General features: G+C 38.9%; 1 long non-coding RNA gene and 1 other non-coding gene across 2 annotated transcripts in view; one reads left to right on the forward strand and one right to left on the reverse strand.

The window, feature by feature from the left end:
• LOC149127396 (uncharacterized) overlaps positions 1 to 21,234 on the reverse strand; it is a 548,503-nt gene that overhangs the window by 209,531 nt on the left and 317,738 nt on the right. The window lies entirely within an intron of this gene.
• On the forward strand, positions 4,294 to 4,366 carry TRNAF-GAA (transfer RNA phenylalanine (anticodon GAA)). The gene has a single exon. It is a non-coding gene; the product is annotated as a tRNA-Phe (tRNA).

Here is a 21,234-nt window from a genome sequence, read left to right on the forward strand (position 1 = left end):
GAATTGAAAAAATAATGAGATGAGATCCTAGCCATGAGATACCCTGACTGGACTGATATTGGCTCTAAAAATCAAGCATCCCAGGTCTTGGAATAGGTCTACTGGTCAGCATAATTTTCTTTCCTGGCCTTGTTGAACTATTTTAAGGGAACACTGGTTGCTTAGATCCAAGTTCGGCCAAACAGACTGCCAAAAAGACAGAGACTCCTGTTCCATATAAAGGCCAGATTGCAGTGTAGAGGGGAAATAAAAACTTCTGGTTAACTGACATTACATCTACAGGCAATTTTAAGTTTTTGTTCAGGATTCCATTACTATCCCCTAAAGATATTGCATTTCCCAAGGTTAATAATTTGACTGTAAAAAGAAAAATCCAAATCTCTCACTGTTCTGAGCTATAGTAAACAGGGAGTTCATGTTGGAAAGTAAACAAAGCATTCTATTTATTCTGGAAAAAGAAGGCTTCAGATTGCTTTGTTTGTCATTTTTTAAATGTAAAATGCTTAAATGATTGCTGTCACATTCCTGGTCTTAACTGTATGAAAATAGTTTACAGATAAAATAAGGTTATTTTCTTAAGTGAAAAATAGGTTATATTAGCATACTTCTTTTTTAAATCAGGATTTTGTTTATAATAAGGATTTATCCATCTATTTGAAAGTCAGAGTTACAGAGAGAGAAAGGGAGAGATCTTCCATCCACTGGTTCACTCTTCAGATGGCCGCAATGCCAGGGTTAGACCAGGCCAAAGTCAGGGGCCGAGTTTCTTCCAGGTCTCCCACGTGGGTACCAGCAAGAACTTGGGCCATCTTCTGCTGCTTTTCCCAGGTCATTAGCAGGGAGCTGAATCAGAAGTGGAGCAGCTGGGACATGAACCAGTGCCCACGTGGGATGCTGGCATCGCAGGTGGTGGCTTCACATGCTACACCACAATGCTAGACCCATAGACTTCTTAAAATAATTTTTAAAAAGATTTATTTATTTATTTGAAAGGCAGAGTTACAGAGAGGCAGAGTCAGAGAGGGTTGGAGAGAGAGAGAGAGAGAGAGAGGGAGAGAGAGAGAGAGATCTTCCATCTGCTAGTTCACTCCCAGGTTGGAGTTGAGCCAATTGGAAGCAAAGAGCCAGGAGCTTCTTCTGGTCTCCCATGTGGATGCAGGGGCCCAAAGACTTGGGCCATCTTCTACTGCTTTCCAAGGCCATAGCAGAGAGCTGGATCAGAAGTGGAGCAGCCAGGACTCAAATTGGCATCCATATGGGATACCAGCACTGCAAGCACTACACCACAGTGTCAGCCCATAAAATAATGTTTTTACACACCAGTACAAGCTATGAGTAAGTAGTTGGCAATAATATCAATAATAAATGGTGTTCTGTCTTTGTGCTGTCTAGTCACTGTGTCTGAAAAGCAAAAATGTCTTTATAAGCTTTGGCTACTCAATCATTTTCTAATTAAAGCCAACAAAGAAGAGATGACTATCTGCCACTGGCATAAGTATTTACCAGATACCACTGCTATACACTGTGTAATATACAAGGCATTTAGGATGTGGTTACTACTGTCACAGAGATGTCAAACTAATTGCATCATTGAAGTGTTTGGTAAAGAAGTGGGGTAAGGAACCCAAAATGTATGCAATGTCCTATAAGCTATGAAACCAAAGTGCTAAATAGAGGCACAAGTGGCAGGTGAAACAAAAGAAGGAACAATTAATTCTGACGAAGAGACTCAGGGATGGCTTTGTGAAAATAAACTTGGCACTGAATGCACAAGTATGTGAGGCATGAAGCAGATACTCCAACTTGGAAGAACAGCATGATTCAGTTTGCATGTTGTCATTGGGAACACTGACTTAATCTGGTCTGTGTGGAATTTGGGAGTTGAAGAAGATTGAACTGAGTAATGATAAAGTTAAACTGAGTCTAGATTGTTAAATGTTTTAATAAATGTTTGAATATATTTCTGTTAGCAATGAGAGGCACACAGAAGGAATCACATAATTTGGTATGAATTTTTAGAAAATATTAACAATGTAGGGCCAGCACCGTGGCTCACCTGGTTAATCCTCTGCCTGTGGTTCCGGCATCCCATATGGGTACCTGGTTCTAGTCCCGGTTGCTCCTCTTCCAGTTCAGCTCTCTGCTGTGGCCAGGGAAGGCAATGGAGGATGGCCCAAGTGCTTGGGTGCCTGCACCTGCATGGGAGAACAGGAGGAAGTACCTGGCTCCTGGCTTTGGATCAGTGCAGCGCGCAGGCTGTAGCGGCCATTTGGGGGATGAACCAACAGAAGGAAGACCTTTCTCTTTGTCTCTCTCCCTCACTGTCTAACTCTGTCAAACAAATAAATAAATAAATGTTAACAATGTAACAATAGTAGCAGGTATTTATTGAGTTTTTAGTATGTACAAGTACTCTCCCACATGTATAATATGTATTAACTCATTTAACCATCATCATGGTCCCATAGGTAGTTACAACTATTATCCTCATTTTGCAGTGAGTCATAGGGAAGTTAAGTGATTGAAAATAGTCTTACAGCTATGAAGAGACAGAAAAATTTTTCCCAGGGAGGATGACTTCAGAGTCCATTATCCTAATCATGTTGCTTGCTATTTCTCAATCCATCCAAATGCAGAGGTTGCAGTGGCTTAAGTGAAATATTGGAGGCAAGAAAACCCTCCAGTGGATCCAGGAGCATGATTACAAAAGCCTGAACAAGAACTTAGCAGTGGAAATAACAATGGAGGGATAAATTTGAGAAATGCCACAGAGAAAGAAGTGACCTATTTGAGTAATTAATTGAACATCAAGAATTAAAGAAAGAGGGAAGTGAAAGTCACTTCAGAATTTTAAAATGAAGGAAGATGATGAATGCCAATAATAAAAATAATGAATGTAGGAGTTATGGGTTAGGAGAAGATTGAAAATATGCTTTGTTATTATATGCTAAGTTTAAGGTAGCTGTAGTTCAATTCTGTGGATATGAAAGCTGAAATGGGAATGTGATGCCTATGAAAGGTACCAAGACTAGCAAATAATTATTGAAGTTTTCATAATAAGTCAACTGAAATGTATAGAATATCCACTATCTCCCTACTTCTGTGTTAGACATATGGCGATGAACAAATAGACACTGTGTCTTCATGGAGCTTACCATGGGGTGCAGACATTAGGCAATACTAATTGGTATATAAAGTATATGCCTATTAGTGCCACGAAGAAAAAGTCAAAGGTATATTTGGGCAGGATAATAGGAATCTGAAGTGCCATGGTAAAATGTGTATCTTACTGTGGCTGCTAGGAGGCAGGTGGATGATGAGATCCAAAAGGACACGGTTTACTTAGGAGATCATGTCAATAATACTAGTGAATGATGATAAGGACTAGACTAGCATGGTGGTGTGGAGAAGAAGAGTAGAGTTAGATTTTAAAGATGTAGTAATGGTTATAGTGGAAAGTGAGAAAGGAAGAGGAGTGAAGGTTGATTTTCAGGTTTATTGTAAGAACAATTGAAAGGACTATACAGCAATTCTAACCAGAGAGAATGTGCCCAGTTTCTCAAATTTCTGAAACTCAGAACACAGGGTACAGGCACCTATGGAGATGAAAATTTAGAAAATTATGTACAGACATATGTAAGTACAGACATATATAAGTATTGCATGAGAAAATACTTAAAGTCATGCCACTTGCTGAAATTGTTGTGACAGTTTGGACAAATATCTGAAGCAAAACTTGCAAAGCATCAACATTTAGAGATAGGCTAGCCAAAGTGAATTTAGAATTACCTTTAGTATGAGGTAAACCGAGTCTGGTGTCATGGAAGGCAATCAATATAGACCAGTATTTTGCATACTTCTAATAAGCCAAAAAGGTGAGTACAAAAGTTGTACGTTAGATATAACATTGTGGATATCGCAGGTGACCCTAATGAAAATAGTTTTGTGGTGGGGTCCAAAGTCAGAATTGGATTGTATTGCAAAGTGAATGGGAGATGAAAAAGTGGAGAGGACAGTTAAATAGGCAATGCCTCCAGAAGCTTGACTGTAAAGGAGAGAAAAGAATTAAAGCAGTAGCAGGAAGAGAAAGTGGGATAAAGGAACGCCTTTAAATATTGTAATGGGTTCTAAATATAGGATTTGTTAAATACATTTGAATGACTGGGGGGAAATTCAGGGGATAGGAAGAGGCTAAGCAGAAAAAAAGATGAAAACAGACGTATCAAAGTCCTCGAGAAGGCTGCAGCTGGTGAGATAAAGGAAAAATGTCATGAGATCAGAAACTGGAAGGTGGCTGAAATTGCTCAGTTGGGAGAGCATTAGATTGAAGATCCAAAGTTACCTGGTTCAATCCCAGGTTTCAGCAAACCTGTCTTACAATTTTTATCCCCTTATACACTTGCATCCCAAATCTGGAAAGTCTATATATACACATTTATAAAAGAGACCCTAGAACGTCCACATTTAATGAGTCATGGAAAGAAGAAAAATGTATAAAGAAGAATAAGAATGTGTAGACTTAGATGCAAAATGTGAGCAAAGAGCCCAGATTATAACAGAAAAAGGAAATTGTTCTGGAAGTCCCCAAAGGGATTGTCAGTGTTAGGTGACCTGACGGAAGCCATGGGAAGGGTAGTACTTTACTTTGGAGTTCTGTTATATGGCAAGAACTGTGCTAAGTCTTTTACACGCATTAGTTCACAGAATAGCAAGGACTATGAAAAATGTACTATTATCCATAGACTTGCCTAAGCTCAGATAACAAAGATATATCCATGTTTGTAAGAAAGAATGACAGAATCTGAAGACTATGACCTGGATATTGTCGCAAATGGCTAATTAATATATACTGGTTCCTCATAAAGCAGGTATTTTGCTAAACATTTTATTTAAAAAGGGATTTGATTGATATGGGAAACAGGAAAAAAGGCAGTCAATTCAATATAAATAAAAAACCAGATGAACAGTATTTCACTTAGTAAAGGAACATGAACACAGTATGCTATAAAAGCATATTAAGATATTTTACTGAACCCATAAATAACATTTTTAAATCAAGTATAGATCATTCAAATGTAAAATTAAAAGATGGGATGAGGATAAGACAGGGTACAACTAACATATTCTCTCACCTGTGGGAAATTACAAACTGACTGATCCTATGCAGCTAAAGAACAATGAGGGTAATCATTAAAAATAAGCTCTTGAGGAAAATATTGATGCTAAGTAAATGCAAAGATATTGTTCAGCAAATAGGACATTTTAGAAGTTGATTGCTTAGAAGGATCAAGTTTAGAGTACTTCTGCTCCAAAGCTGGCCATTTGATGGAATTCCTGAAGCAACATGATGTTTTTGCCACGTTTCCATGTGTCTCATTGGGAGATTACCCTCCAGTAGATTCGTATTCTAGACCAGGCAAGGTTTGAATGAGAATAGAAGATATTGTTGATGCCTTGTGAGTAAGACCAGAGTGAGGAGTTGCAGAATTGAGGGTGGAATGCTACTGCTGTTAGAGATTGTGCTGCAAACAGTCTGACTTGCTGGTTCCAGATTCAAATATGAAATTTTTATGCACTAATGGCAAGTTGAAGCAAAAATATGGGCATATTTATCACTATGTAGTTATATCTATATTTCTATCAATATCTATATTCATCTTCTACCTCACTTTTTTGGAGTACCTATAATCTACATAGAAAAAATCCTTTATAAATATATTATCAATACCTTATAACAACTTCTGACATTATATTGTAGTTTGATATATTAGAAAAATGATTCTCATGTTTAAGTAGATGGGTTATGTTTGCAGAACTTGTTGATTTGATTAAGGCCAATACTCTGTGAAGTTGTCATCAATATGACAATTTCTCTTTATGAGGGGAGAAAAAAAATTCTGCTCATAGAGTTATTCTTATTTGTTACTTCTTGTGAAGTAGAAGCTTCGAATCTATATTAACATGAGAGAAGCAAGACTCTTCATCGCATCTTGATTAGTAATTGCTTTTTATAATCAAACAATTTAAATGCTCTTGCTCTCAAATAAAATCATGGCACTGAGAGAAAGCAAGGATGTTTTGCATATTTGTAGAGTGAACACATTTTTTTTTTGTACGGAACAAGTATCTTTTCTTCTCATTTGAAAGATTTTCCTTGTCCATCTCTAGCAGTTCCTATAATTCTATGCATTGTGTAGCAATCGACAGCGGAACACGTTGTGAGCTGCGGTGAGTGGGCTTGCCTACTATAACCAACATTCAGAGGAATGGGGTTGGGGGCTTCCGGTTCAGAAGCAAGAGTGGTTACCTGGAATGAGTAAAACCTTAGGTATGAAGGCTGCTGTTACCCACATGAAAATTTCTCTTCCTGTGACCCTTTTTCTGCTGCGAAAATATTTCTGACTTGAAGTCTATGGTTTCATATGGGTGGGAATGGCTAGAAAAGACTGGAAAAGGAATACTGGGTGATTTTCTTGTCCTTTCAAAATCCCCTTTAGTGTCTGGACATGTCAGGCCACTGCTAAATCCATCTGGCATAGCATTCCTGACAGGCAAAATTACTGTCTTGGAGTTTGCCTCCACTAGGGCTTCTGTTTGAACTCCCTGGAAGCTGACATCCCTGTAGAGTATGAAATCCACCACGCTGGCTGTCAACAAGCTGGCAGCTTAGTGGCTGTGTGCATTACCTGCTGGGCTGTTATTCCATAGTAAAGACTCCTGTCTAATGATTTATCCCAGAAAAAGCCTCGCAGAAGAACCGGGAATGAGCCTGTTGCACCCAGATGAGAGTAGGATTCTGGCTCACCTCAGTGTTCACTGCTCATTTTTCAGTGTTCTTAAGACAAAGCCCTAATGAGCTACTTTCTAGCAACATCCCGTTTTAGTAATCTTTCCCTGAAAACAAGGATCCAGGAGCAAAATAGATCATTTAGGTCTGCTATGTGCAGTGACAACACTGCAGAGAGCGGCAGATCAGTAACTGTTTATAAATAGATTTACCTGATTCATTTATCACTACAGTGATAAAGGTGTCAGTGTGTGTGCCTGTCACATGTTTGTGAGTGTGGACCTAACTAATATGAGATGAAATAGTTAAACACGAAGAAATAGACTTACCTATATTTATGCCACCTTCGTAAAGGTGATCAAAGCTGCCAGTGAAAAGTCATTTATCATTTACAAATACATAGCTGATTGGAAAATAGAGAGTTAATACATAGATGAATCTGTACAGATACACATGCATACCCACCGGAGAAGAGATCAAAGCTGAATTGAAATATGACTACAGCAGAGAATTTTTGGGGGAGCATATTGAGAATTCTGCTGCCATAAAGAAGCCAGTGCTGTTCCCGGTTCCCCCAACCACATCATCAGTTTCTTCCTTCTCTTTACTTCCCTTCTTCCTTTCCTAGCTCTCACTAACACTTGTTCCAGTCCTAGGATTCTGCTGAGTGGCAGGGCTGGCAGCAGGGAGCAGATTAGCAACAATATTTGAGAGACAGACTCCGGCTGCTTCCCTTCATCGCTTTGCTCTCACTTCTAACTTGAACTCTTTCTCCGCCTCCTTGAAAGGCAATCAAAGATTAAGTGAAAGAGAAAAATATGTCAAGGTTTTCTCTTTAAAAAAAAGAAGTCTATTTGTCTTACCACTTGATAAAATGCCCTAGTAGGTTATGTTTACTTAAGTTCCTTTTTTCTAACTTTTGATTGCAAGCCCCATTCTTCCAAAGCGCACCAGACACCACAGCAAGTCACCTCCAGCAAATATCTAGCATGCAAGAATGGCTATTTTTTGTGGAGAATGCTTTTCCCCTATTGATTGTATCTAGTTTCTAGAAAGTGGCTTCGTGCACCACCACTAATTTATTTATCTGAGAGAGAGAGAGAGAGAGAGAGAGAGAGAGAGAGAGAGAGAATCTCCCATTCACTCTCCAAGTGCCTGCAACAACTGGGGCTAGACTAGGCCAAATTCAATTGTTCATTCAATATGGGTGTTCCACATGGTTGGCAAGGACCCAATTACTTTAGCCATTATTGCTGCTTCCCAGGGCCTACATTAGCAGGAAGCTGGAATGGAGAGCGAGCTGCAACCTGAACCCAGGCACAGCAATATGGAATGTGGACATCCCAGGTGGCCTTAACAACTTTGCCAAACATCTACCATACACAATTAATTTTGAATAAAAGCTAGTGATAGATACAGTTTTCCATCTTAGGTTGTATATCTAAAGTAAGGTAGGACCAATTTTAGAATATTCTATCTCATTCTTGTCATTACTTTTATTGGTCAGAGCATGTATCCATGATGATTTTCTTTGTGTTGGTGCCACCAACACTGTAGATATTTCCAATCAGAAACTACTAGTTTGGTAGCTTTGAGCAAACACTAAGTTGTCCAGAAACTGAGAATTTTATTCTGTGAAGTGGGGATAATGATAATATCTCAGAGGTTTATCCTTGTTATTAAGTGCCATCTGTATGCTTACTTGCCTAATACAATAGCCAGTTTTTAGGAAGTATTCAACCAATACTACTTAAATGAAATTGAATCATCATTACAGGTTCTAATGGACTACCCCCATTGATACTAACAAAATAGTCTTACTGTTATCAAGTCAATTGGTGCACATAATAGCTTTTCATAGGGGCAAATTCCTTAACCCTAAGTCTTTAATGATAATAATAAGCACTCTGTATATACATAGTGCTTTACAGATGCCAAAAATACATAATTTTCATTATCTCATTTATCATTCCAATAACCTCAAGACTTTTAGAGGAGAATGCTGAAAGTTATTTTCTCCAATGATCTCAACACTTTAAAGGAACTACTGGAAGTAATCAAACAAAAGAATGAAAAAACTCAAGTTGTGTTTCATCATGTGATAAAAGAGGGACTCAAACTCAGGTCTTCAGAATCTTTTTCTACTGATTTAAATACACAGTAACCACATCAGGTAGATGTCTATCTTCGCTAGCTTTGATTGCTACCATTTTCTACTAGTTCTTTTGTAGCTAGCTTTACTGAGCTGAGGCAGTTTTCAAATCAGTAAACATCCACATATGCACATTCTGGCTTTTAATTTGATCTCATAGGTGAGTTCACATTCAACTATCTAGTTCAATTGGCAGCATTTTTTTCGGTGATTTCAGGCACTGTGCAGTGTACACCCTCACTGCCCTATCCATAATCATGTTTTTAACATTGTGATGGTGACATATATTTAGATAACAAAGCGCCATTTTCAAACGACTGATTCATTTGGTTATATGTCAGTGTGTGACAGACCTATGTGTATATGAACTCCCCACCAAGATAATAAGGATTTATCATTGCTTTTACATATTCTCAAGCATTGTGAAGCTAGGTTTTTCCTGTTCCTTAAGGACATAATTGGGCCTCTATCCAGCATTCTATTAGCAGCCCCGATTTGTTAGCATTCATAATAGTAGAAGGAAGGGAGCGGAGGGCTGGAAAAGGAATATTTTATAACTTACTGATATATGCCTTAGCAGCATGTGATTTTTTTGACAATGGAACTTCCATTTTGAACAATTATTGAAACTAAGCATTGTCCATTTTGTAGTTAATAAAATAGTTATACATTATTGCCATACTTATTGTCAATTCTGATCTTTCTCAGTAAGAATTGTCTTAGTAAGACATTTATTTATTATGGCTTATCCCAGGAAGACATTTAGAATGTTTATTATGATTTGTATTTTTTGAAAAGAATATCATCATTTTGTAGGAGTGTAATCTGTGACAGTGTATGAGAGAAAAGCTAGTGTGTAATTACATTGTCAAATTCCAACAATGCTCAAATTAATCTTCCTATTTGGTTTTGCATTAATCATATTTTTAGTGGCTATCACCTGAACTTGTGTAGAAATTTCAATATTCTGGCCTGATACCCTGTCTGAAAAGGAACTCCTAACAAAATAAGCTAAATGTTTTGTTGTTCCCATTTCATACAAAAATTATTCTCAATGCCAATTGAAAATCCTTTTGAAAAATAAAATAGTTCTGAATTGTTTGCTTTTGCTGAAAAGTAAATAAAAATGTGTGGTTAGCATAAATACCAACTCTTAAAAAATTGATTCTTGGAACCATATGAATAGTACAAGATCAGATGTAAAGTTTTCCCAAATGTCAGTCACTTCACAGTACTGGCCTTACCCTGGCCCTTTAGTGTGGTGAGAATTTTCTTATTTTTTATTGGAAGAACACCAGGAATTACACTAGGAATTATGTCAGTCCTGCAGCAATTTTCAAGAAGCCACAAGTCCATGATCCTGAAACTTTGACTGCTGACAAGAAGTTGCTTGGAGCAGCAGTGTTATTAACAAGCCACCTTTCCAGCACCCTGTCTGCACTGGAAGCCATCCCCAGCTCACCACCTCCATCTGTCTCTCTGGATGAAGGGGTGTGCACACCAGCAGGTTCACATTGCTGGTAAGTTCCTCAGCTAGCATCCCATGCTGGATGGACTCCTTACTATCAGTGTACAAGGCCACAGGCAACTGATCCATGAGTCTGGTCAGAAATATACTTACCTTATAATCTTACTTATAATAATGGCTGTTTAGGAAGGAAATTTCATGGCTGAAGGAATGAAAATATTTTTTACATGTGTGCCCAGAAATATCCATTTGGTGCTATGGGTGTCTGTCTTTAGATTTATTTTACCCTCTTGTGGTCCCTTGATTTGAGGCCGTTAGGATTTTGTTCCCTGCAAAGTATTCTCTGAAGACTACCAGCCCAGATTGTTCCAGCTTTTAGGAGGCCTCTAAGGATTCACAAATTCAGTATTTCTGGATTATAGTTTAGTGTATATTTGTGCCTACCATTCTGTTCCCCTTTTCCTGATAACAGATTCTGCTCTCACTCTGGCTGCTGGTTACCAATTGGTATGCAAATGATTTCCCACCCACTAGGCATTTTTTTTAAAAGAGACTGGCATTGGAACTGTCAATTTGTTTGTAGGCTGTGAATTACTCTTGAAAAAATTCATTTTCATGTTTTTAAAAATATTACTATTCTAGGTTGGCAACATTAGTTAAGGAAGTTTCTTCTCATGTTATCAGCTCTTTTAGATCCCTGGGTAGCAGGTCTCAATGACCTGTCATTGAACAGGACCATAGATCCCAGATGTAGTTTTCGTAGTTTTTTCTTTGAATCAGTGAGAAGAAGCATGGACCATAGGTGGGGAGGTATTACAATGCAGTGGGTAAGAGAAAGGCATGGATATTGGGGTAGCAAAGTGTAGTTCCAGATACAGCTTTGTCCATTACCAATTGCATGGTCTTGGGAAATTCAATTTTGTCATCTATGAAACAGGAAAAGTAGTCTCAAAGTCTTAGATTTCTTTGGGGTATGGCAGTAATTAAACTAGCTAGTATTTATACAGGATTAGATAGAATATAACATACTAAATACTTAAATGTTAGGTTATACCACTGTTATTACTGAGGAGAAAATATTTTGCCTAAAATAAGGAAAAAAATTAAATGGAGTGATTCTTTTCAATTGTACTATAGTTTACTTTGAGCTTCATCAAACTACAGTTTTTAACTCATTGGTGAAAAAGTTGAAAGGAAAAATAAAAGTTGCAATGGGTTTATAGTCAGGAGGTCTGTGATAGGATTCAGCCCTGAATCTAGGACTTTGGGTCCTCGTGATAATGCCTCTCCCCATAAAGCTGTGCTTCCTTCCACTCATATAGAACTACATTCCCAGAGGGCACTCTATAAAAGTAATGACAAAAATCAACCCATTGCTGTACACAGGAGTGAACTTAAAGGTCTATCTCATATTATTTTTAGTGTTCTTCAAAGCACCTTGTTTCTTTTCTGTGTGTGTGTGTGTGTGTGTGTGTGTGTTGAGAGGAGAGCGGTAGTAATCCATGTTGCTTGTAAGCTTTTATGTCTTCTTGTTTAACATCTGTCTTGGTCTTGCACTGTGCTACAATCACTGTGGACATGAATCAGCTTCATTTTTTTTAAACTTACCTATTTATTTCAGAAGAAGAGAGAGAAAGAGAGAGCAAGAACATTCCCATCTGATAATCCACTCCCCAAATTCCTACTACTGGGACTGGGTTCCAGTTGGCAGCTGGTAACGCAATCCAAGTCTCCTAGGTGGCTGGCAGGTATCCAAGCAGTCCAGTCATCTTCTGCTAGACGCAGGATGCATATTAGCAGGAGGCTAGAATCTGTAGCAGAGCAAAGACTTGAATCCGGGAGTGTCAATATAGGACCCAGGTTTCCCTAGAGGCATCTCAACTGCTAAAGCAGACACCCCATGAATCAGCTCTTAAAATCAAATGTTATCACGCTTACTACCTATGTAATCCTATAGAACCAGGGCAATAACTTCAGATCAGGTTCTAAATGACATCCACCCATCATGTACACCGGCACTGTTTAATAAAAACTCTTCCTAACATTGGAATATCGAAACCTTTACAATATAAAATTATGAAAAAGTGAATATAAGGTTGAGGAAATTTAGGTGGATTGTGTCAATATCAGTATTGTAATTGGGACCGGCACTGTGGTATAGAAATTGTTTCTGCCTGCGGCTCTAGTATCACATATGGACATTGGTTCGAGTCCCAGTTGTTCCTCTTCCGATCCAGCTCTCTGCTATGGCCTGGGAAAGCAGTGGAAAACGGCCCAAGTGCTTGGGCCTCCGCATCCACGGGGGAGACCTGGAGGAAGCTCCTGGCTCCTGGATTTGGATGGGCCTAGCTCCAGTCATTGTGGCCATTTGGGCAGTGAACCAGAGGATGGAAGGCCTCTCTCTCCGTGTCTCTCTCTCTCTCTCTCTCTCTCTCTGTAACTCTGCCTCTCAAATAAATAAAAATAAATCTTTAAAATAAAAAATTGTGATTTTTGAAACTATGCTATAGTTTCACAAAATGTCATTTGGGAAAATGGACAAAGTACATAGGGGGATAGGGAATCTTAATCTATGATTTCTTCCAAATGCTTGTTTATTTGACTCTACAGTGATCTCAATAAAAGTCTTCAAAATATGAAAGGCAGCTATAATTGTCATACTTTGTGTTTATAAGGATTTTCTTAACATATATTCAACTCTTCATTGCTTTGCACTGCATCTAGATAAGATGTTTGATTAGTGATGTTTTCTGCAATCAATCCCTCTTGTTGGTCTGTGGTCTTTTAATTTCATAGAAAAATGTCACGAAGCGGCTGAACTACTACAGCTTATTCTTTCTTTCATAGGAACCTAGAAAATTGGGACAATCCTTACATTTAAACTTAAAAAGGACTGGTCAGAGAATAAATACAATCCTCAAAAAAATTTGCGTATAAAGCAGCACAGAAATATCTTCAAAGGAAGCGCATCTTCCACTGATCTATTTTTAAAATAGAATGATATATTGTGACAAAATCTAAAATACTAGAGCAGCTTCAGTTTTTCCATCTGAGATGTATATATCCATTAGCAGCAGTGGCATATGCTCCTGCTGGGAACTTAAAAATAGTTATTTTCTGATTGTTCTTTCTGATACATAGGAGTCCTGTGACCTAGGGTGTAATGTCTTTGTTTATTTTGTATGTTAGATTTCTTAATAGTCTTGCTAAAATCAAATACTAAGGATCCATATTTCTCATGACAACAATGGCTTCAATCAACTCATGTGGACATAAAGAATTGTTTTCGATACCTGAAGATACACAATGTCTCTAGATCACTAACGGTGCCCACTTGAGTGCTAGCTTGGCAGGAGTCAGTGACAATACATCTTTGTCTTTGAGACCTCAGTAGAGCCAGGCTGATCAGAGCCATGAGAAAGATGGGGGGGGGGGGATGACCGTGACTTTCCAACTGTGTTTCTGTAATTCAGATATTTACAACTGAGATAAACAGGCCTCTTGAGTTTGCTTTAACAAAAACAAGTGATGTATGTAACATACAAGACCAGATCTGATCATGATGGAGTGTTATGTGTCCTTCCCTACGTTAAAAGGAAAAGGGGGGTAGCAGCTTTATTTTAGATCCATAACAATTGTTTTCAGATTCATTCCCCATTATCTCATGTCCCAGAGCACACTTTCGAGATCAGTGCAGGTGGTAAATTTATATTTTTAATTTTTCTCCAACACCATTGAATGTTGAAATTCTGAAAATTGCATCTATACCAGTTAACTGAAGTTATTAAATAATGAATTAGAGAAAGAGACCTGGGACACCCACCTTTTTCTCAGACTGTAACTCAGTGTCTTGGACTACATTTTCACAGCCCTTTAAACTAACAGCATTCACAGCGTCTTCATCTAGGTTCCCCACAATCTGCATGTTGCTGCTTTCATCTACTCTCAGATTGAGTTTGAAGTCTCCCAAAATACAGCTCAGGTAACTCTTCTTGAAAGGCAGCTGCCCAATCAACCGTGCTTGACTTCAAGGAAGTTTCATGGAAACTAATTATAGGAGAGTCACTGTCATCCCGAAACTCTTCGGCAAGTAGGAAACCCATAGAACTATGTGGTTATGCTAACAGCTTATTTACGAATGTAGCTTTTCTTTTAGCATTTTCCCCCGGTTTTCACTGCACACTTTTAAAGCACATGAGTATGCATTTGCTCCTCATTACACGGTACAGTTCTGGGGCAAAGCTGGGTACAAAGCAGCTCTGAAGGACAAGCCCGACCATTCATCTGTACACATGTACCATGCTGGCTGCTGCGCGTTGTAGAATGAGGCTCTGCAGATTCTCCAATCTGAAGAAATAATGAGCTTAAAGCAACAGCTCCTCTGAAAACAGTTGGCAGTTAGATAATGATGGATACATTACAAATTCCAGAGGTACCAGCCAAGAAAGATGAATAATGCTATAAAGAAAGAAAGTCTAAAATCCACCACCTTTCTTTTTAAGAGTAAACACATGAGATGCCGTTAAGTAGAATGGCAATTTTGCCTGAGGTACCGTGTGTTGCAAAATAAATGGCACTGCATTACAAAATGAATTTCTTGTGGAAGGAGGGTAATAAGAAAGAAATTAGAAATGGGAAGAGCTGCAAAGTGGAAATTTAGTTTTCCCTATCTGCTGTCTTGTTGATATTACCTAACGATTATCAGCTTGGTCCTCTTTTGTACCATGAACATGTGCTGGTAAACTTAAGACAGTGTTTACGTGCATCAATATCATTGATTAAAAAGTAAAAGTTCTGTCAAACAGTAGTTTGATCTTCATGACAGCAAACAGCTTGTTTGATGTTTTTATTGAATCAATTGATTTTTTTTTCAGTGAATTGATTGGTTGTTTTACTGTCATGTGGACACTTCCTAAGTCAACATGTACCCTACAGAGATGTTTGTGAAAACTCTGAATTCATGGATGTCTCTAGAATTTCACGCGAACAGCACCTGTGAAACCAAAGTTGCTTCAGAATAAATGACATCAACTCTGAGAAAAAAAGATTACTCTTTAAAAGTGGATTTGAATTTCAGAATTAAAGCAAGTCAGTGATACAGACTGATAAAATGGTTTTTGTTTTCTTATCTGTTTCAAGTGTGTACTTTGAATGTTGACTTAGTCGTTAGATAACACTCTACCAATAAAGGGAAGTTGATTTGCCATAGAATTTTAAAGATAAAAGAAAAAGGACACACAGGCCCACTGCTTCTTCACCCTTTCCATTTCATCTTTTTAACTTCTAATCTGGTTTATTACCTAGGTTTTTCTGCCCTAAAAGAGAATGATCTAATCTACTATTCAATCTGGTAGAGATTTTTTTAAATGCCCACTATCTGAGTCATGAAAACGCCATTTTTTCTTTAATAAATGTAGACTTATCCACAGTCCTTTGCTCTAGCAGTGGCGCTTGAGCTCAGAGATGAGGTTTGCTGCCTTTTGCTTATAGAAATGCTTCAGTGGTTGTTGATTCTACGCACGGTGGAAGGAGAAGGCAGCCGCAGAGTTCACTTAGTAGTGGACACGCTGTCTTTCCACTGTGTCCTCTCCCTCTGAGGCGACCAAAGTGTACCCCCAGATTTTCCTCCTCTGTCATTCATTCACTCACTCATTTATTCATCCATTCTCTTCATCTAGATTGCCTTCAAGACAGCTCGTGTTCTCATAGCAGAGACATCGGTCTCCTACGTGATTGATCCCAGGTTTTCTTCCTCCCTATAACACTCTAACGTGTAAATACCATGATACTGGCATCCTTCTTGCTCTCTTCCCAAACTGTGTGTATTTTAGCTGTCCTTTATTTCCTTCCTACATTACTGTGCTATGTAATTATTCCCTGTTTCTTCAGAATGTGTGTTCATTTCTAATGGCTCCTTTTTCACTGCCCACGAGGATTTTCACGTCTTCCCAAATCAAAGAAAAAGATGTGTCTACCTCTTGGTACTCTTTAGAAACTGTCAGTTTTCTTCAAAGGGAGCTTTACAAATCTAGGCACCACTGCCTCACGGCCACTTCATCGCAGTCCGGTTTCCAGCTTCCATCCTCAGCACTTTACAGGAACTTCTTTTCCCAAGGTCACTCCTGTCTCCCTAATTACCAGATCCACCAGTGTGTTATCAGTCCTAATTCCTGAAATCACTGCAGCATTAAGCACTTGCTTGACTTCTTTGACTTTTGCCTGCAATTTTTTTTTAGTCCCTCGGAGAACTCATGCATTCTCATGGCTTTAATTTGGAGAAGCAGATGGATGGAAAGAGCTTTGATATCAGGCCAGTATCTATTCTAATTCTATATGATTCTCCCATTTATGAGCCATACGATCTTGGATGAATTTCTTTATTTCTTCAACTCAAAGAAGGGGTAACAATGGCTTATGCTTAGGATACACGGGATTGAGTATGTGTAATGCCTCCAGGGTGCTCACTAAGCCTTAGTTTCCTTGACTTCCTTGTGTAGGTTTTTTTTTTTTTAGGGTTTTCTGCTGAGTTTTGTCGGTTATTTCCTTTTTCTTTTCTTAAAAGATTTATTTAGTTGAGTAGAAGAGTTACAAAGAGAGGGAGAAACAGAAATCTTCCATCAGCTGGTTCACTCCCCAAATGGCTGCTATGGCTGTAGTTGGGCTGACCCAAAGCCAGGAGCCAGGAGCTTCTTCCGGGTCTCCTACATAGATGCAGGACGTAAGCCTACTCTGCCCTTCCAGGCTGTTAACAGGGAGCTGGATCAGAAGGGGAGCAGCTGGGACACAAACTTGCACTCATATGAGATGCCAGTGCCGTAGGCAGAGGCTTACTACGCCATAGCGCCAGCCCCTGGTTGGTTATTTCTACTGAATTTTCACACTTCCCACCTAGGCTGTGTTTTAAAGACCAGAATGCTCATTGTCAAACAGTTGCTTGGGTTCAGCTGGGAAGTTCCTGGCTCCTGGGAGAAGGTCATGGGCACAGTTTCCTGTAAGATCAGCGTATCTGGGTTGCTGGATGTAAACTAACTCCACTCTAGCACAACTTTGTATTCTCCTCCTTGTTCTTGCATAGTCAGTTGGCTTTGTCTCAGCTTCTACTCTTGACTTCATTTTAGCCCCAGTAGAGAGATTAGAGTTCAAATCTGAATCCATTTTTGCACTCAGCTCAGACAGGATGCTTGGCTTCTTTCCACAGCAATTTATAAACAAGTGTATGATTTTCCAGGGCTCCAGGGTCACCTGCCTGAATAGCTCTCTGTTGCCCTCACCTGTCACAAACCCAAAATTCTCAAAGCCACTTCACTGGAACCCACTTTTAAGATTTACTCCTTCACGATGGGACTAGCAATGTCCTCATTTTCTGTCTCTCAAACTGGAACGCTTGAATAAGATTTTGCTCTTATTTCTCTCCAAGAGAGCCACCAAATCTCAGCACACAGTTATTTAGCTCTACAGTCTTCATCTTTCCTTTTATTATTTATCAGTAGATAGTTTAATGTCCCTAATAATAATGATAATAAATCGCTAGCATTTTTGATAGCTTGTTAAGTTCCAGGAATTGTGGCAAAGGAGGAGAGAAGAGTGCCAGATTATGGACAAAAGGAAATTGTGAAGTTTTGATATCAACTCACTTAATCAGACAGACATTACCTGACTGGCAATAATTAAAAAAAAAAAAAAGAAGGTATTTTTGCAAAGATTCTAAGTTGAAAAGGCGCTGATGTGTCCAACCACAGGCAGTCACTGGAGAGGAGCTGCAGTCACTGGAGAGGAGCTGTGGTGTGGTCAGGAGGACCGGTCATCTCTTGAGTTCTTTACCGTAAGTGCTGGAACATGTGCATTGTGATGTCAAAAAAGCCTTTATGGAAATTGCAGTACTCTTTGTTCATTGTCTCAGACAATGATGGCTTTGGCTTCTGAATAGAATTCTTCTCCTAATTCTGTTACTACACAGTTATTTAACCTTGAACAAATCTCTCATACTTTCTGTTCCTAAATTTTGTCATCTTTAAAAATCCTTGAAATTTGAACTGGATGAACTTTAAGGCTATTCCTTACTTGAGCAATCTGGAGTTACGTATGCTAAAAAAATCTGGGGATGATCTAGGGCTCAAGTAAGTGGGCCTACTATCTATTCTACAAATTTACTAACGTTGCCTATGGATGTCCTGGGCCACTCTGGTCACTCAGATTGCGCAGGAAAATTTAAGTCTTGGTAACAGAACCCCCAAAGGGATGTAAGCACATGACATCAGAGGTCAAACACCGTTTTGTAAAGTACAAGAATGTGTTAGTACTTTGCCCTGCCACCAAGGTCCCTTTCTAATTCGGAGTCAAGGCCTCTTCTGCCACTTGGTGCATCTGTGTCATCACGGCTGCTGTATACAACGTCAGTTAGCCTGTGCAGGTGAGAGCACAGTTGCAACTGAAGAAGAGAATGATTTGGTCAGTAGTTTACAATCTCACAGTTCACAGAACGACCACCTTCATTTAGACTAGAAGACCAAAATTCCTTTTTTTTAAATTCCTTTATCAGATCAAACCACTCTGACCAGTTCATTTATTGTCTTATTCTTCTCAAGTGCAAATTCTTTTTTTTTTTTTTTTTTTTTTATTTTTTTTGACAGGCAGAGTGGACAGTGAGAGAGAGAGACAGAGAGAAAGGTCTTCCTTTGCCGTTGGTTCACCCTCCAATGGCCGCCGCTGCAGCCGGCGCACCGCGCTGATCCGATGGCAGGAGCCAGGATCCAGGTGCTTTTCCTGGTCTCCCATGGGGTGCAGGGCCCAAGCACCTGGGCCATCCTCCACTGCACTCCCTGGCCATAGCAGAGAGCTGGCCTGGAAGAGGGGCAACCGGGACAGAATCCGGCGCCCCGACCGGGACTAGAACCCGGTGTGCCGGCGCCGCAAGGTGGAGGATTAGCCTATTGAGCCACGGCGCCGGCCTCAAGTGCAAATTCTTTACCTATTTAAAGCAAGTTAAAGGTCCAAAACACAATAATTGTAAAAGCACAAATACCCATTGGACAGAGTTCTATAACCACAGGAAATATTTGTGAACTTGACACCTCTTGTATACATTATGTTAGAAATGATTTTTTTTTTTTTAAATTGGGCTTTGGATGTTCCTTTGGAAACTGTCTCTGATAGGCCACCTCTCTGATACAAGAGCATGTTTATTTATGAGAAACAAAGAACTATTTAGCATCAGTTTTAGAATAGAATGGGAAATACTGAAGTTGATTTTTGGATGCCAAAAAAAACCCCAGATGACTCCTGGGATTTGGTTTAAATTACACCCCAAGATATTACCTCAACTTCTGGAAACAGATCATGTGTATAAATAATCTCACTTTTTTTTTTCTCCTACTGCTCTACTTTGCAGAACGCAAGCAAGAGTTAAAACACAAGAGTAATTTTTAGAGGAAACCTCATGACTAGCAATCAGTGCTAATAAGATTCTTTTCCTCTTGCAAGATTCACAGAAAGCCCTCGATCCATGCCAAGCACATTCAAAGGCAAGGGACTAAGAGCTCCCCTCACAGGTTCATTATCATTCTCAGGTTATCCCAAGCCAAGTGAATCAGGAAAGCAAATGAATTAGTGAGAATTAAGGAGCCTCTGTGGTCTGAACCCACTCCAAATCTCAGCTAAGATGAAAGGTAGATGCTGATGTCTTAAGTCCCAGGGTTCTTGGGATTGGAGCCCCAGTGCCTTGCTGTTCCTCCAGAGCCTTGAAGAAATGTGCAGGCAGTTAATGTTGCCTAACGTCTCCTGACCGTGGGTTCAGCCATGTGGGAAAAGTTTTATGAGGCTGCAAAGCAAACCCCCTTTCACTCACAATTAATTACACAAGACTTGCTACATCACCTACCTGTCAATGAGTCCAGCTTGAGTACTTTTCGTCTTCTTCTGGTCACTTGCTAATAACAAAGATACCAGGGTTATGTTTTATTATATGATGATATCAAATGGGATTTTTGAGGACCAAATCTATAAAATATTTGGAGGACTAAGTTTCAAGCTTCTTTGCAAGGGATGATTTGAGAAGCGGGATTCGAATATGAACTAAAATCCTTGGAATTACAGAAGTTTTTGTGTGGTTTTGATTGTCCTTTTAACTGTTTCTGCAAATAGTGGTGGGCAGAGTGGGGAGAGGGCATGTTTTTGTGGGTGTGAGGGAGGTACAGTAGTCCTTGGAGCATCTGTGGGATTGAAACAAAACATGTAGTAAAGGTTTGAGAGTAGCAGTTTGTTTTCATTAAATACTTGTTACTGCTAATTATATTTGATCACTATAAAGAATACAGTTTAATTAAAGAAACAGTGGTTAGGAAAATATTTGATTTTCAAAGAAGAACAGTTTATCTTTGCATTCCTAAGTAGGGTAAAAAAGTAATTGTGATTGTATGCTTTTCAGTACAATATTGGTTTTTGTAGGGAGGTTTTATTTTATTTGGGAAAAAATCTTAATCCTGTTTCTAGAATTTCAGTAAAGGGAAAACTTTGTATCATGCTGCTTACCTGCATGCTTCAATCCATTCAACACAAGTAATTATTTTAAAATTGAAATAACATTTGGAAAATGACATTAAACAGCATATTCTAATATCAATCTGATTTAATTCATATCTTCTTTCCCTTTGGAGGTTTTAACATTAACTCTTTGAGTGAATGTTGAAATGTGCTGTGACATTACATTTTTTTTCATAATCTACATATGTTTTCCATTTTAATTCTGCAAGGTAATAGTTTGGCAGTGGTCTGGAGGAAATTAATGGAAAATGAAGGCAGGTAACTATCCTTGTAACTAAAGCCTCGTAT

Source organism: Oryctolagus cuniculus, chromosome 3 (genome assembly GCF_051225735.1).
Source record: "Oryctolagus cuniculus isolate XC-2025 breed Fujian yellow rabbit chromosome 3, ASM5122573v1, whole genome shotgun sequence".
NCBI lineage: Eukaryota > Metazoa > Chordata > Mammalia > Lagomorpha > Leporidae > Oryctolagus > Oryctolagus cuniculus.